This window comes from Manacus candei, unplaced genomic scaffold, assembly GCF_025592945.1.
Source record: "Manacus candei isolate 608988 ecotype Guabito, Panama unplaced genomic scaffold, ASM2559294v1 h1tg000129l, whole genome shotgun sequence".
In the NCBI taxonomy this organism is placed as follows: Eukaryota; Metazoa; Chordata; class Aves; order Passeriformes; family Pipridae; genus Manacus; species Manacus candei.
This window is the reverse complement of record NW_026138177.1, coordinates 717601-733234: the sequence shown is the minus strand read 5'-3', so window position 1 is coordinate 733234 and position 15634 is coordinate 717601. Positions and strand designations below refer to the sequence as shown.

The window sequence follows — 15634 nt, the reverse complement described above, 5'->3', positions numbered from 1 at the left end:
GGCCTGTGAAAGCGTGGGAGTCAAGACACCTGAGAGAGAAGAAAGGAGGGGAAAAGCTCTGAGGGAGATTTCTGTGCCTCCACCTCCTTTTCCCATTTCTTCTTCCCCCACCTGTTTCTCACCCCAAAAGACCCCAAGCTGCAGCCTGGAGCAGGAGGAATTTGGGGGTTGGGGACAGTAATAAAATGCTGCATTAAACCTTATTAAAAATTCAAGCATTTGGATAGGAAAAAACATCCTTTTGGGTCTTGCCTTTGCAAATACAGGCACGGGTTTCTCACCTGGAAAATATTTACCTGGGGAAGTACCAGGTGCTGGGGCTGCTAATAACTTTATTTACACTGGTGATGACAAGAATACCTGCTGGGCATTGATGTAGAAGGTTTAGACAGTAAGTACAGAAACACTTTGCAGTTGCCAGTGACTCGGCAGCAGAGTCCACAGGTACTCCTAGTCTGTCAGTCAATCCTTGTTCTGTTTTTGGGATTTTTTCCTAATAAATATTCCACGAATTGCTCCTATGGGATCAGTTTTGCTTTGCTGAGGAGACATGTGACTTCTGAGGGCCTTGAGGAGATTATCAGCTTTCTGTGCTTTTATTTGAGGAGCACAGGAGCATCCTGATAAAGCCCACGACGGAGCAGGACCTGTGCAGGCCCTGTGAGCTTGGGGTGTTGTCCCAGATCAGCTCGTGGCAGGAGGAGCTGAGGGTGCCCCTGTCCCCTCTGTGGCCCCAGGGGTGGCAGAAGCCCCTCGTGAGGCAGATAAAGTCACGGACCTGACTTGGGGCCAGGATGGACAATTCCTGTGCCTCAAGCCCCCTCTGTGGGGGCCCCATGACCAGCGCTGCTGAGTGAGACCCTTTGAGGTCTCTGGGGCCACAGCAGCTGCAGGGACTCTGCTCCAGCATGGGCTTCCCACGGGCTCACATCCTTCCTTTTGGGCATCCCCCTGCTCTGTGGGCTCCTCCTTGAGCTGCAGGGGAATCTCAGCCCTGGTGCCTGGAGCACCTCCTGCCCCTCCTTCTGCACTGCCCTGGGGGTCTGCAGAGCTGTTCCTCTCCCCTGTTCCCACTCTGCTCTTCTCTGCACCCAATTCCATCTGCACAAGGACTTTTTCCTCCTTCAATACGTTTTCCCCAAGGTGTCACTGCCATCTCTGATGGGCTCGGCCTTGGCCAGCGGTGGGTCCATCCTGGAGCCAGCTGGAATTGGCTCTGCTGGACATGGAGGAAGTTTCTGGCAGCTGCTCACAGAACCCAGCCCTGGAGCCCCCCTGCTACCAAAACCTGGCCACGCAAACCCAATACACTGCCCAGCATGGATCACCTGGAATGTGGGTCACCAGGTCTGTGCCCAGCCTGGATCACCTCGAATGTGGGTCACTGTGTGTCCTAGTTAGGACAGCTGAGACCAGTTCATCACTGGATGGGTGTAACCCAAAACTGTGTATTCTATAGCCTTCCATGCCATTTCCCAGAAACTGTTTTCAATAGACTATTTACACCCTCTGCCCAGAGCAGCCTGACTCCTCAGGCTACAAAGTAGGTGTTAAGAGGCCTGCCATATAGAAGGGTGCCTCCCTGTTCTCACACCCTTTGTGAAACTCCCCGTCCTGAGGAAAGTACTGAGCATTCCTGCCTGAACTGGAGAATATATAATCTTGGAGTCTTGGGACTTTTTTAACCACTCGTGGGATCCAGAGGAAGACTGTAGATCACCAGTCTCGACTGGACTGCAAGCACCACCCTCGACCGGACTGCAACCACCACTCTGGACCAGACTGCAACAGCATCCTCACCAACAGGTTTTTCCCCCTCTCCCTTTACTTTGGACTCAGGGGGCCCAACAAACACCACTCTGTTCATGCCCCAGGGTGCTGGGTTATACATTTGGGTTTTGTGGGTTAAAACCAATTGTTTGTCTGTATAATCATACTTATTGTATTGTTTTATTAAATTGTTATTCTGACTTATAATCTCTCTTTTGGGTTGAGTTCATTTTCCCCTGCTGGTTTACCTTTAAACCAGCACACTGTGGATCATCAAATGTGGGTCCTCTGATGGCTGATGGAGTTGGAGCAGCAGATGAAGCTCTTCCCACAGCTGAGGTGCTCACAGGGCTTCCCTTACTGGTGGGTCCGTTGGTGTGTGATCAAGGTAGAGCTCTGGGTAAAGCTCTTCCCACACTCCTCACACTTGTAGGGCCTCTCCCCGCTGTGGATACGCCTGTGCATGACAAGGTGGGAGTTGCGGTTGAAGCTCTTCCCACAGTCGGTGCAGCGGAAGGGCCTCTCCCCTGTGTGTGTCTGCTCATGTAGGAGGAGATGTGAGCTGGTCTTAAACCTCTTCCCACACTCAGGACACTTGCAGGGCCGTTCCCCACTGTGGATCTTCTGGTGGTGGACCAGTTCGGAGCTCAGGCAGAAGCTCTTCCCACATTCCAAGCACTTGTAGGGCCGTTCCTCAGTGTGGACGATCTGGTGGCGGATCAGGCAGAAGCGCTGGCTGAAGCTGCTCCCACACTCCAAGCACTTGTAGGGCCTTTCCCCAGTGTGGGTGCGCTGGTGGTGGACCAGGTGGTCGCTCCTGCTAAAGCTCTTCCCACATTCCAAACACTTGTAGGTCTTCTTCCTGCTGGGAGGCTGCTCAGGGATCATCGGGTTGGAGCTCTGGCTCAAGCTCTGGCAGCCTTCCTGGCACAGGCTGGCTCTTTCCTCCTCAGAGCACCCTGGGCTGGCTTTAGAGACCCTCCTCCTGGGGTATCTTCATGGCTTTTCCTCCCCGCTGCCTTCCTGTGCCATGGAGCCCTTCAAAACAGCCTCTCCCACCAGGCTCTGCCGGGGGGATTTGTCCTCCGGGCTCTCCGTCCTCAGCTCGGGGCCTGGGGCAGGAGGGAAGAAGGACAGGGAGGGGATTTGCCTCCGGCCCAGAGGGAAGGCCAAGGACATCCCCCCAACTCCGGCCCCGGCAGGACGGCGGCGGCAGCGGGGTTGTCCTGCAGCCGGGGGCGATGCTCAGCTGGGAGATACAGGACAAGACAGGGCAAAGGGGCACTGACTTCCTCCTCACCTGCCTGGGGGTCCTGGGGCATCTTCCTCTTCCTCGCAGTCTCCTCCTCCATCTGGCCAAGGTTTGGGAAGGAGAAATCCTGCTGTGGGGGGAAAAACAAGGTGTGAACACAGCAGCTAGGGGGTTCCTCCTGCCCAAGTCCACCTCTAGAAGTCACTTGGAGTCTTGTGTCCATAATAACCCCTACAAGTGCCCCAGCTGCAAACCATGTTGGGCACAGATCTGGTGACCAATGTTCCAGGTGATCCATGTTGGGCACAGACCTGGTGACCCACATTCCAGGTGATCCATGCTGGGCAGTGCCTTGGGTTTGCCAGGTTTTGGTAGCAGGAGGGCTCCAGGGCTGAGTCTAAAACAGCAAGTGTTCTGTTGAGCTTTAATGTCTCCTAGCTGCTTGCAAGCTTGTTTTGCTTTGTTTGCTAACAGGTATAAATAGGATAGTGCCCCCACTTTAGGAGAAACCCTCAAGGCCATTCAGCAGGTGAAAATCGGCAAGGCAGTTTGGGTTGATGGAATTCCACCTGAAGTCTGGAAACATGGGGGCCTTGCACTCCACACCAAATTTCACGAGTTTGTGGTGCGCTGTTGGGAACTAGGCCAACTACCATCAGACCTTCGAGATGCAGTCATTATCACTTTTTAAAAGAAGAAAGGAATTAAATCTGATTGCTCAAACTACCGTGGTATTACTCTGCTCTCCATTGCTGGGAAAATCCTGGCAAGAATACTCTTGAACAGACTAATACCCACTATAGCAGGAGGAATTCTACCTGAAAGTCAGTGTGGTTTCAGAGCCAACAAGAGTACCACAGACATGGTATTTGTTCTCAGACAACTGCAAGAGAAGTGTAGGGAACAGAACAAAGGTCTCTATGTCACCTTTGTCGACCTCACCAAGGCTTTTGATCCTGTGAGCAGAAAAGGTCTATAGCAGATTTTGGAACGTTTAGGTTGTCCCCCCCAAGTTCCTCAAAATGATCATCTTACTCCATGAGGATCAGCACAGCCAAGTCAGATATGGCAATGCACTTTATGAGCCCTTTCTAATAACTAATGGTGTGAAATAAGGCTGCGTTCTTGCTCCTACCCTATTCACCATCTTCTTTAGCATGATGCTCCAAAGGGCCACGGCAGACCTCGATGATCAGGATGGTATCTACATTCGATACCGTACTGATGGAAGCCTTTTCAACCTAAGGCAGCTGAAGGCCCACACCAAGACCTTAAACCATCTTGTCCAGGAGCTGCTTTATGCTGATGATGCCGCCCTTGTTGCCCACACAGAAGCAGCTCTGCAGCGTTTAACATCCTGCTTTGCAGACACTGCTGAGCTCTTTGGTCTGGAAGTCAGTCTAAAGAAGACAGAAGTTCTCTATCAAGCAGCACCTCAGGAAGTCTTCCATCATCCCCATATGACCATTGGCCAATCAGAGCTCAAATCAGTCCAAGAGGCTACCTAGGGAGCCTCATCTCCTCAGATGGTAAGATTGACGGGGAAATAGACAACAGGTTAGCAAAGGCATATAGTGCTTTTGGAAAACTCCATAAAAGGGTTTGGCAAAATAAACACCTGAAGAAAAGTACAAAGATCAGTGTTTACAAGAGCCATAGTGTTGTCTACTCTCTTATATGGATCTGAATCATGGGTCATCTACCGCCAACACCTGCGACTCCTGGAACACTTCCATCAACGCTGTCTCCGTACAATTCTTAACATCCACTGGTCAGATGATGTGACCAATACATCTGTTCTAGAACAGGCAGCAATCACAAGTATTGAGGCCATGTTGATGAGAACACAGCTGCGTTGGGCAGGGCACATCTCAAGGATGATGGACCACTGCCTCTCTAAGATCTTGCTTTATGGTGAACTTGCCACCGGCTGCCGCATGAGAGGAGCCCCAAAGAGAAGATACAAGGACTGCCTGAAACAATATCTCAGCCTTGGCCATATTGATCACCATAACTGGTCTACTCTGGAAGGCCTGGAGACACACCATCTATAACGCTGCTGTTTCCTTTGAGAACGCACGCAGGATCACTCTCGAGGAGAAAAGACAACGCAGAAAGAATCGTGTCTTGCAGAATACCCCACCTAAGGAGTCTTTCTGCTGTGCCTTTTGCAATCGGATATGTCTATCTCGTATTGGCCTCATTAGCCTCATTAGCCACCAGCGTGCTTGTAACAAACGTGGATAGAGCCTTCCTAAATCTTCCTTTGCGAAGCCTAGCCATGATGGTGATGATGATAAATAGTAAAAAGCTTTGCGAGTTGTGCTTGAGTTGTGAAACAGCCCCGGGCAGCCAACTCTGAAACAATAACGACTCAATGTGTCTCTCGAGTGTGTCATTATCGGCTTGTCGCAGCCCGGGGAACGAACGCGATGTTTGCGGCCAAGGCCGAGGCACAAACCCGTTGCGAGCCCGCCGAGGCCCAGCGGGAAGGAGGAGCCCGCGGGCAGCCGCTCCCTCAGCGGCCCCTGGGGAGGGGACACGGGGGGACACGGCGGGCCGAGCCCGCCAGACCCCGCTCCCCAGGGCCGCCGACACCGGCCCGCCCGGGGCAGGCCGAGCCCGCCAGACCCCGCTTCCCGCGGCGCCTCCCGCCCCCTCCGCCCGCAGCGAGCCCCGAGCCCCGGCAGGACCGAGCGCGGGTCCCACCTGCTCCAGCGCCGCCTCCAAGCTCCGCCGCCGCCTCAGCACCGTCCGGGCGCTGCCGCCGCTGCCCTGGCCCGGAAAACGAATGCGGGGGCAGTGTCCGCCCAATCCGACCAATCAGCGCGCGAGGGCGAGGAGTGACGGGAGAAGCAGCCAATCATGTCGGGACTCGAGCTCTGCCGCCGCCATTTTGTGGCGCGGCCCGGGCCGGGGGCAGGAACAGGGCATTGCCCGATCGCCGTCCCAAAGACCCGACTGGGGGACATTGATGGGGTTGGGAACGGCTCAGATCCGAGCAGGAGGATGAGAAGCCAAACGAATCCTAATAAAACACCTCCCCCCACCCCTCCCTCCTTCACGGACTTCACTTTATCCCCTATTCCCTCCCTCCGCTCCGCGGCACAGGGGGATGGGGGTCCCACCGCTGCTTCCGCTCAGGGAGAGGAGTCCGTGTCTGCTCCGTCCAGCGTGGGGTACTTGGCACGGGAGACAGTCCCTCGGGAACAGGCTGCTCCACCGTGGGTCCCCCACGGGGTCACAAGTCCTGCAGGAGCCTGTTCCGCGTGGGCTCCTCCCCGGGCTGCAGGGGGTCTCCCGTCCCCCCACTCCCCGCCGGTATCCGGCGATCGCCACGTGGCTCCGGGCACCCAACATCCCCCTGCTCATCGTCGGGGCTCTCCCGGCAGCCGTCACCAGGATCCCTCCTCCCCCAAAAAAAACCACCTCCCGGGGATCTCCCAATATCCCCCCAAGTGGCATTTGCGGCTCAGCTTTGGAGTTCTGCAGAATCCAAACATCCTCCCGCTCCCCGAAAAAAAAATTCCCAAAGTCCCTCAAGATGGTTGGGGCGAGCTCCCCCTCCCCGGTCACCTGCGGGATGCGGGGGGCGATGCTCCCGGGACGCGGGGGCTGCGGATACAGCGGGCGGTGCATCCACGTGCGTTTTCTCCTCCTCCTCCCCACTCCCTCCTCCTCTCCCTGGTTTTCTTTCTCCTCCCCCTCCTATTCCCGTTGGAGCTGGGGCAGGTCGGGATGGGGCAGCGCTGGGCTCTTGGCCGCTCCCGCCCGCACTCGGCCGCCGCCGCAGCCGCCACGGCCGGGACGGCGCGGGGGGGCCCGGCCTGGGCACCCCCCACCTCCCCTTTCCCCAAATTCCCGTCCCGGGGGCGCTGGGGCCGAGGGGGGACCCTGGGGGGGTCCGGGGGGAGCGCTGGGCGCTGCGGGTCTGGCTGGCAACTGATGAGTCATCAGCGCTGCGCGCTCGGATTGGCTGAGCACTGCTTTGGGGGTGGGGCTGCAGGAAAGGGGGTTCTTTGCAGGGGAAGACATTTGGAGCTGGAAGGACTCCAAAGCTGAGCCGCAAATGCCCCTTGTGGGGATCGGGGGCGGTCCGCGGGAGGTGATTTGGTTTTGGGGCTGTCCCGGTGGCGGTTCCCGGCAGAGCCCCGGCGGTGGGCGGGGGGATGCAGGGTCCCCCCCCGCGGTGGGGGTTGGTCTTGTTGGAAATGATCCAACTTGCCGAAAATTTTAGGCAGGGGCAGCAGTTGACCGGGTTTCTTTTCACGGGCTCTTGTCGGTTTGATCTTTAAAGCACCCAAACTTGGAGTTTCTCTGCACTGGCTCTGATGAGCTTCCATAAACAAAGCCCCAGGGAGCTGAAGATGGGACATCTGGGATCTTAAATTCCTGGTCCTTCAAGGACATGTTGGAGGAACCAGAAGGTCCAGAGGGGATTAACAAAGACATTGCAGTCTGAGAGCTGAAGACTCTGTGTCTGAGGAGGAGTGCTAAGAGGACCAAAGAACGTGGACCAAATTAGCCAATAAGGATAGAATACTAATTAGAGTATTAATTAATGAAGATCATTCATTAGTTCATTAATTCAGGTAAATTAGAACCAGTGAACATTAATTTGTTTGTTTGTTCAAATGTATAAATGTGTGAAAAGTCTGGAAAGGGACACGTGTGGCTGGAATGACTGGCTCCCTGTCTCTGGGAGCCAGAACAAAGCAGTGCCTGGCTCACCAACACTTCCTGGGGCGTTGGAGGGTTTCATTTCTTCCCAACGATTTTCAGGGACAGTTCTTGGTGACCCAGGTGGGACAATGCTGTCGACCCTCCAGGGATTCCGGGACCCTGAGGACTCCAGCGAGCCGTGAAAATATTCTTCTGGGAGATCTCAGTCCCTGGATCTGGTGAGTTCAAAGCAAGATCCCTGGAATTTTATTAAGGCATTCCTGAGCATATAGAAGGTATACCTAAGCATCCTAGAAATGGAGCTCTAGAACAGAATAGAAAAGAATTGGGTTGTAAAAATTGATGATATAACTGTAAAAGAAGGAGTGTGATATTTGGCTTATGAGAAGAAATCACTACTGAGTGAGTGAAAGGGGTGGGTTCCAGGCCCCAGGTGTGGTTCAGGGGTGGGTTCCAGGCCCCAGGTGTGGTTCAGGGGGTGGGTTCCAGGCCCCAGGTGTGGTTCAGGGGGTGGGTTCCAGGCCCCAGGTGTGGTTCAGGGGTGGGTTCCAGGCCCCAGGTGTGGTTCAGGGGTGGGTTCCAGGCCCCAGGTGTGGTTCAGGGGTGGGTTCCAGGCCCCACGTGTGCTTTGCCCACAGATCAGTCACACACAGAGCTCTTGCCCATAGAGCTGCTTTGGGGAGGGCTTTGCTCAGGTAACTGTGTTTGTCAAACCCAATGGTCAGTGCTGGAGAAAGTGAATTGTTTGGGGAGTGTGTGTTACTGGGAGTGTGTGTTATAGTATTAGAATCCTGTCTGACTCGGGGACGCCCATAATAGATATAAAAAAGAAAAAATTCACTTACTGTAAGAGTGTTAAATGCAGTAGTTTGTTCTTGTGTGCATTTTAAAGCATTTGGTGCACATTAAATATTTGAAGGAAGGTAGCTGTTAAGCTGGAATTGTGTGTTCAGAGCATTCTTTAGTGTCAGCTTTAGTGTTTGCAGGGGTTGGATTTGTGTTAATTGTGCCGATATTCAATTAGTGATTAGTGAATTAGAGATTCAGGTTGTGGATTATAGTACAGTTCTTCAGTTCCTGTTGTTTTGTCAGAGAAAAGAGAAGTGAACTGAAATCTCTAGATTTGTTCTTTGAACTGAGCAATATCAGGGTTTGGGAAGGTGTGGTTTGATGCCAGGGAGCAGCAGCAGCTGGGGAGGTTCCTCCAGCTGCAGGGGAAGGAGGCAGAAATGGTCCCAGTGAGAGAGGAGCAGAAGAAAGGATTTGGGTTTGGAAAGCTTTGGAGGGTTTAGTGTGAGAGCAGGGATTTGGAATGTGCGTGGGGAAGGCACAAACAGGAGCTGCCACAGCCTGGACTCCCCCCAGGGCTCCCGGCCAGGCAGGAAGGCTCCTGCCCTTGGAAGGTGTGTGGGGGCCCAGAGGTGTCATCCCCAGCTGAACCTCTGCTACATGGACACTGGGGAGGGAGAAAATGGATTTCTTGGGAGATCCTGGAGTGGCGTGTTGGGTTTGAAATAAGAGTAAAGGACAATTTAGTCAGAAACGATTCCTGTTGTTGGTGGCACAGGGCAAAAGGAAAATGGGCCTTTCTTTCAACCATTAAAATTTGGAATTGGTAAATGGGTGTTGGCCCTTCAATTTCTTTATGTGTCTGACTGTGCTGTACCATTCCTAGGTAAGAGATGTATTTAGTGAGTTAAATGACATTTGAAAAAGGGAAAATCCAAGTTTGTGGGTGCAGCTGCTCTGTCATTCCTGGGTTTTGGTGTCATTGTGTCACTCAGGGATCCTGAGGAGGGTGAAGCCCTTCTGTGCAGGACATGGAGATGGTCCCTGGCCTGTCCAAATGCGTTAAATGCTGCTGCTGAAGGAGCCCCCCCCAGTGATTTTATCTGCATTGACCCCCTGGAGCCCACGGGCACCTGCTCCTGCCTGGACAGAAACCAGGAGCTTCTTTGGACTGGTGTCCCCCAGGAAGGACATTTTCACCCCTGTTTCTGAGGCTTTTCATAGTCTTTGATCAATAAATATTTCTCCATGTGATTTCTCCTTGTGGTGTCTTCTTGAAGCCTGAAGCAAGCAGAGGAGGGGATGCCAAATATCCGCCCTCCCCTCTCTGTTGTCACTCTGCACCCCCCAGACCCTTCCTCTGCAGTGTCCTGTCTCCCTGGACATCCCCCCTGGAACTTGTGCCCTTCCCTGCTGGCACGGGTGGGCACACCCCCCATCCCAGTCATGTTCCCAGGCACTGCCAGGGCCACCTGGGTGACCAGCAGGACATGAGTGGGGGTGGCTTGAGAGAGTCCCCAAAGGCTCCCTGTCCCCAGAGAGCAGAGCCACGGGGACCAGGGCAGGTCCCCCAGCAGGTCCCACTGCAAATGGCCCGGTTTGTGCTCCAGGGAGGAACAGGCAAGGACCCAGCTTGGGAGAAGATGCTCCAGGAAAGGACCAAGAGTGTCCAAGACACAGGATTTGGGGCATGTGGGAAATAAATAAGAGGGTTTTATCACAAGCAGGGGTTTCCAGGGCTGCCTTGTGCCCAGACACCTGGGGCCATTTTGTTTGGAAAGCTGAGGAGCCATTTTGTGGTCAGGGACTGGTGGGCTGCTTGTGGTTCTGCTTAAAGTTACTGATTGCTGCTGCTTACAGTCCTGCCTACCTGCTGCTCCACACAGCTCTGTTGGGGTTGCCCATTGCTGCTCATTGTTCCTACTGCTACTGACAGTTCTGCTGCCTCACTGCTGCAGTGCCAAGGTGAGCCGGGAAGAACGTGAGGTGGTGAGAGCAGCCTGGGCTCACTGCCAAGGGACCGTGCGGCCGGGGCAGGGAAACAACCTGACAGGGGCATGGGGACAACCAAGGGACTGCAGCAGAAAGCAAAGATGGCCTTTGAAGGAAGAAAAGAGCGAGGCCTGGCATGGGAGGAGCGAGGGAGTGGTTCTGCAAATCGAAGGGTCTTAAAAGGGCTCGTCCCTCCCATCCCGGGGTGCTGGAACCTGGTCACGAGTTGGGTGCACCCAGCGCTGTTAATAAAGTTCTTTGTTTCACTTTATTTGGCCATCTCCCAAATTTTAATGAGAGCTATTTCTCCCAGGGCAGGAACACACCTCAGTGCCCCCTCACATACATGTGGTGTGAGTGAGAACAGCCCAGGGCAGAAACACTCACCTGCCCGGGGGCCCCAGCAGTGGGTCAGCACCAGGCTGCAAACAGGGCAGGGCAAAACTTGGCCCTGCAGACCCCACAGCCGAGGCCAAAGAGAGACCAGCCAGGCCACCACCCCCAGCCCAGCCTATTGCACCTCCGGACACAAGAGTGGGGACCAAAGCTGTGCTTCTCCTTCCTCCTCTGCACCCAGGAGCCACAGCCCGGGGCACGATCCTGCCCCCAGCAGCACAGACTGCCAGGTCCCTGAGCCCCTGGGGCAGGAGCTCCTCGGGGCACAGCCCCTGGGCCCTGCAGCACCACAACCTCCTGGAGGGCTGCCCCTGCCTGGGCTCAAACTGCCCAGCACGAGGGAAACCAGGAGCCAGAGAGCAGAGCTGGGGGCCTGCAGAACATCAGCATCTCCTGCCCTGCACAGCCAGGACAGTTTTCCAGAGCTCGCTTAAAACAGCCCCTCCAGAACTTTCACAGTGTTCCACAGGGCCCAGTCAGTCCCAGCCTGTTCCCAGTCACTCCTGGTCTCTCCCAGTATATCCCAGTTGCCCCCAGCTGCCCCCCCACCCCGAGCTGCCGTCGGACGCCGCCCCCCAAGATGCCGACGGGGGTCGGGGGCTCCGTGCTGGGGTTCCTCTGCCTGGGCCTGCATGGAATGAAGGGGCCAAGGTGACACTGCAGGGCCTCCTGGAACCAAAGAACCCTGAGACATTTGGGAACCTCCTGCAATCAAGGGACAATTGGGACCCTGCAGGGCCTCCTGGAAAAAAGGGACCCTGAGACACTGTGGAAACTCATGGAATCCAGGGGCCTTTGTGACATGGGGGCCTCGTGGAACCAAAGGAACCTGGAAACATTTGGGGAAGTTGTGGAATCAAGGGACCATTGTGACACTGCAGGGCAGGATGGAATGACAGGCACACTGGGACACTGTGGCAGCACATTCCCCCCTGGAATGGGACCAAGACAATGCCCTATTTGCAAATGTATCAGTGCTGAGCTGAGAGGGGCCCAGGCCAGGCCAGGAGATGTTGAAACCAGTCTGGGTTCAACCCTGAATTAACATCCTGATGGTGAGGCAACCCTGGAGTCCAAGGGCTGTCAGTCCATCACTTGATACTATAAAGTTCCAGTCCCCTTTCCCAGGGGCAGGTTCTTCCAACAAAACCCTTCTTGGGGTGTATGAGTGGAGGTTCCTCCCTTGGCTGGAGACCCCGCCAAAGGTCACTCCTGGAGGCTGAGAGCAGAGATTTCCCCACAAATGTTGGTCTGGGTGAGTCACATCAATCTCTATTTAATAATTGTTTCTTTTTTGTCAGCTTTAGTATAATTGTTTCAACAATCTTATACTATACTACTGGTAGTTTTAACATTTATATTGTGTAGTAAATAATTCTGATTAAAATTTTTTGTCTGTTCAATTGTAATAATGAATAGTTCATTTTATATAAGTTTATCTGATTTTCCATCATTAAAAGCTGCAGGACAAAAGTGGTTCAATCACAGCTCTGTAATTCCTTAAATTCCAACCATTGGTATAATCTGGCAGCTGCCACCAAAACCCCCCCAAAAAACCCACTTCCTGGGAACTGCTCAATATCCCCCCAAGGGACATTTGGGACTCAGCTCTGGAGTTCCCCAAGCTCCAAACCTCCACCCCCAAAACCTAAAATGAGACTCTCCCAAGATATCTGCCGTGAGCTCCCCATCCCTGGAGGTGTTGAGGGGTTGTGGGAGCCCCTTGCTGGGGGGTCGGGCTGGACACACTCCTGCACTCCTGGGGCCAGAGAGTTGTCACCCCCTTCTCCTGTCTGGGGGGCTCTGGGGGGACCTCGGCTCCTGGGGGCTCTTCTGCAGCTGCAGAACCTGGAAGGACCCTTCTCTGGGTGGGTCCTCCAGGTGTTCCAGGAGCTTTGAGCTCATCCTGGGAGCAACTGGGCTACACTGGGATCATCCTGAGATCATCCTGGGAGTGACTGGGCTACGCTGGGATCATCCTGAGATCATACTGGGAGAGACTGGGCTACACTGGGATCATCCTGAGATCATCCTGGGAGTGACTGGGCTACACTGGGATCATCCTGAGATCATACTGGGAGAGACTGGGCTACACTGGGATCATCCTGAGATCATCCTGGGAGTGACTGGGCTACGCTGGGATCATCCTGAAATCATACTGGGAGAGACTGGGCTACACTGGGATCATCCTGAGATCATACTGGGAGAGACTGGGCTACACTGGGATCATATGGAGAGTGTCTGTAACCATACTAGGGGTGACTGGGACCATGCTGGGAGAGACTGGGGTCACACTGGGACTATACTAGGGGCAACTGTGTTCAACTGGGATCACAGTGGGAGGAATGGGAAGCAACTGAAACCATGCTGGGGGCAATTGGGACCATACTGGGATCACACTGGGAGCAGCTAGGCCCATACTGGGGGACACTGGGATCACGCTGAGGGTGACTGGGATCATAGTAGACTCATACTGAGAGTGACAAGGAGCATCCTGGGGGCAATCAGGATTCTGCTGGGGACAACTGGGATATACTTGGAGCAACTGGGATCATATTAGCAGTGACTGGGACTGCTAGTGGCAACTGGGTGAAACTGGCAACTGGGAGGAACAGGGAGCAACTGGGACCATGCTGGGGGCAACTGGGATCATACTGCGAGTGACTAGGATCATACTGGCAGTGGCTAGGAATATGCTGGGTGCAATTGGGACCCTGTTGGGGGCAACTGGGATATACTGGGATCATGCTGGGAGTGACTGAGATCATACTGGGGGGGACTGCGAGGAACTGGGAGTAAAAAGCATTGTAACGTAAACATATGCAGGTATTCTTCCCAAGAACACCAAGGCAGTGGAAGGATTAAAAAAAGGTTTATTTCAGATGCAAGAAACACTTTTTTATGATGCAGCACATCAGACCTTTCAGGGGAATAAGGCCATGCCCCACCTTCTCCAAGGCTTCTTGTATCTTCCCTCTCTCCCCCTGCCGGCCCCAGGAGGCCTTGTACATGTCTGCAAACATGTCATCTTTCTGTATACCACAGAGAGAGAGAGCTGCTCACACCTTCCCTGCAACTTTCTCTGAAACGCAGGAGGTAAAAAAACCCATCTAACCCGTTTGAAAAGGCCTTTTGCAGTTTTTCTAAGCAAAACAAGTTCTAGATTTCCGTTACAAACTCTTGCACGATTGCACCTACCCCTAAAAGCATCATACTAGGAGTGACTGGGTTAATACTGGGAGCAAGTGGCCACACACTGTAGGCAACTGGGATCATACTGGGAGTGACTGGAAGCAACTGGGCTCATGCTGGCGTTGACTGGGATCATACTGGTGTTGACAGGAAGCAACTGGGACCATGTCAGGGGCAACTGGAATCACACTGGGAATGACTGGGATCGTACTGGAAGTGACTGGAACTATACTGGGAGTGGCTGGGATCACACTGGGATTACAGGGTGTGTGAACGGAACCTTAAGTTGGGTTACTGGGACCTACAGGGCCAACACTGGGAACCAACTGGGGACAGATTGGGACCCAGCTGGGATCAACTGGAAGATACTGGAACCATACTGGGGGGACTGGGACCACAACTGGGGCAAGTGGGATCATTCTGGGAGCAACAGGGCCCATAGTGGGGTCATACTGGGAGTGTCTGGGGATGACTGAGACCACACTGGCAGCAAGTGGGATCAACTGGTAGTGACTGGGTCACTGGGGGCAACTTGGCATGCCTGGGCTCTGGGAAGCACAGGATGGGCAGGAGGGAGAGGGCAACTCCCCTCCCACTGCTCTGCATTCCCAAAATCCTTGTTCCCAGTTCCCACTCCGGCCCTGACCAGCAGATCCGCTCAGGGATCCCTTTCCCTGGGGGCACTTCCCTGCCCTCTCCCCACCTTCCCGCCCCTGGAAATCAGCACTTAGGAGCCCCATCCCATTGTTCCCTCCTTCTCTTCCCTATTATTATTGGGATCTCCCTGCACCCCCTTTTCCTGGGCACTGGGACCCCCTGCTCAGCCATTCCTGGTTTTCCAGACCCCACTTTCTTTGACTCCTAGACTCCTGTGCTCCCCCTTTCCTGGCACTCCCTGAATCCCCCATTTCCATACACTGAGGCCCCCCTGCACCCCCTTCTGCAGACCCGTGACCACCTGCAGCCCCATTCCCCATCATCCCACCTCTCCAAGACCTCAGACCATCCCTTTTCCTTGACCCTGGCACCCCCTGGGCCCCCATTCCTGCCTCTTCCAGCCCACAACCCCTCCTTTCCTCAAATCCCAGTACTCCCTGAACCCCCTTCCTGCACATCCCAGGTCTCTCCACCCAGTGAACCACCTTTCCCTGACACTGGAGGCCCCTGGACCCCCCTTTCCTGGGCACAGGGACCCTCTAGACCCACTCTAGTGCCAGTCCCTACATTCTCACTTTCTCCTTGATTCTGGGACCCCCCTTGAGCCCCCATTCCTGGGCACAGGAACCCCTCTTAACCACTTATCCTCCACCAATACCCCCCTGCACCCCCTTCCCCTGCCATCCCGCCTCTCCCAGCCCCCAGGTCTCCCTTTTCCTTGACCCTGGGACCCCCTGGACTCCCATTCCTGCCTTTCTGAAACCCCAGAACCCCGTGTTTTGAGCACTGAGGAACCCCCTGAACCCCCTTTCCTGTCATTCTGTGTCCCCCTACCCTGTGACTCCCCCTTTCCCTGACACCGAGGACCCTTGGATCCCCACTGACACCCCATCCCACCTCTCC

General features: G+C 54.6%; 1 protein-coding gene across 1 annotated transcript in view; it reads right to left on the bottom strand.

Moving 5' to 3' along the window:
* The window catches only part of LOC127462532 (zinc finger protein 665-like), a 162832-nt gene that overhangs the window by 113375 nt on the left and 33823 nt on the right, over positions 1-15634 (bottom strand).